We start from the raw sequence: 2,259 nt of genomic DNA, 5'->3' as shown, positions 1-2,259 counted from the left end.
ACAGAAGAAATTGGACTCGACGTGGAAGACGTGGGGACCCAGCGTTAGAGCCAGAATTTTAAAGCCGTGGAAGGCTTGAGATCAAATAAGGCAGCGGGGTTGGTGGAAATGGCAACGAAACACCTATTCAAGTTCATGCGCAGATTCTTTTGAACTGATGACGTACCAAAAGATTTTCGGAAAAGTAACCACTCTCTTAAATTCTGACTCTAGTAGTGGATTCCTGTGTCTTCCACGTCGACTCCAATTTCTTCTTCTGTCACATTATGAGACAAATCCTCCCCCTGATAAAGGCCTTCAAAGTAGCCTTTCCATCTACCCGCTCTCTCTCCCGCCTTAAAGCGTGGAAATCCCACTGCCCTTGCTTTTAATTTCATCGAAGGTTGTTTTCACTTGATAATGGCCATAATTCTCAGAAAAAAATCAAGAGACCTTCATAGGATGCGTCGTCCTAGAAAATGAGTTCAACAATGTTAAATGGATCAAGATGTTCGAAAATGTGATAAAAAAGAGGGTAAGGTATTGGGAAAGAGAATGCTCAATATATATTATAAAATTAAGTGTACAATGTGCACGCCTCTAAAACTCACAAGCGAGTCCCGGTACGATCAAAGGAGTTATACAGTGTGGTAGCCCTCTGTCCCCCATCGACGAAAAAAGGCGTGCTTTTAGAGATATAAGGACTCAGAAGTTTGGCCCTCTAGAAGTTTCTAGAACATTCCAGAACATTCGAGAGTATTCGAGAGCATTCCGAAACATTACATAACGTTCCGGAATGTTCTACAATGATCCAGGATGTTCTGGAATGTTCGAGAATAATCTGGAGCATTCTTGAAGATTCCAGAATGTTTGGGAACGTCCCGGAACATCCCAGATCATTGTGGAACATTCCAGAACACTCTTAAATGTTGTGGAAACATTGCGGACCATTCAAAGCCTTTTCAGTATGTTCTAGAATTCGCCACTGATAGGCTACCCTAGGTAGGGGTATACAAAGAAAGGCCCGTCGTGGGTTCGAACGTCAGTTTCTTATCAGTGACGAAGAGAAGAACCGAAAAAACAGTGTAGTGAGTAAATAAAAACAAATTGCGGAGTATGTGTAATCAAAGAGGTGCAGTATAAACTCAAAATAAAATGTGATAAGTGTGTAAAGTGTACTTAGTGTATTTCTTACTATGAAGTTGATTTTATTTATAATTCAGACAATGCCCGAACGTAAAAGAGGAGATCTTTCCAGTTCTGAACCAAAACGGCGAAAATAAAAGGAACAGCGAAAAACCGAAAGAGACTAAGAGCGTTAAGCACATTTAAGTTCCCAACGCGTGACAATGAGCACCGTAAGAAGCAGAGAAACCGAAGAACAATGAAATGAACGGACTGAAGAATCAAGAGTTGCGACACAATATTATAATAAAAGACTGTGAACGCAAGCCAGCCATGAGAAGCGCTAACGTCTGGCAACTTTGCAACGCAAAAAAATTCGGTAGGGAAACACCAGGTATCTGTTGTATTCACGGAAAATTCGATTGTCGCCATTGCAATACCTCCGTACGAATTTTTACATTACATGACAGCGGAAACTCCAGAATCAAAACACTTCCTTCAAAATACAAAAGCCTGATTCCAAATAACTTCTTTCAGTCTCACTTCGAGCAGTACCAACAGAGATTAAATCGATTACGTTTTCTCCATCCAAGGACAAATTTTTCATAACATGGGATCATTGCTACTACCCAATGAAAATGATAACTTTCCGCAAGTATGTTTCATCGGGAATGAAGAAACAGAAACTGATCAACGATGCACAAATATCACATAATTGAGACGAGAAGTAGTCCAAGATCTACAGAGGATCCTAGACAAATACAATCAACTGCTTCACATATTCAAAACCCACACAAGACCGACTGATTTCTGATGCTATAAAGTTATAATTCTAGCCGACAAAAGGTCAACTGGAGAACACGAACGTTGATTTAATGCGCCTCAGATAGACGAAGTCGCCACCGTAATTGTAGACAATGAAAGCACAAGCCGTGCCATAATTGTCCAACGAAAAAGAGAGGGACTACAACACATTGTAGAGAAAAATGGTAAACCCTGAAGAAAGTGAGAACTTCTCTAAGAATTTCTAAACTCTTTGCAAGTACCAGGAATGTCATTACGCTGCCTTCGACTTAAAATTCGATCTTCGATCATACTACCCAGAAATCTCAACTAACCAAAACTATGTAATAGAACAAAGATGATCGTCAAGCA

The sequence above is a fragment of the Schistocerca americana genome, chromosome 8 (assembly GCF_021461395.2).
Source record: "Schistocerca americana isolate TAMUIC-IGC-003095 chromosome 8, iqSchAmer2.1, whole genome shotgun sequence".
NCBI classification, from domain to species: domain Eukaryota; kingdom Metazoa; phylum Arthropoda; class Insecta; order Orthoptera; family Acrididae; genus Schistocerca; species Schistocerca americana.
Note: the sequence above shows the minus strand (reverse complement) of the source record.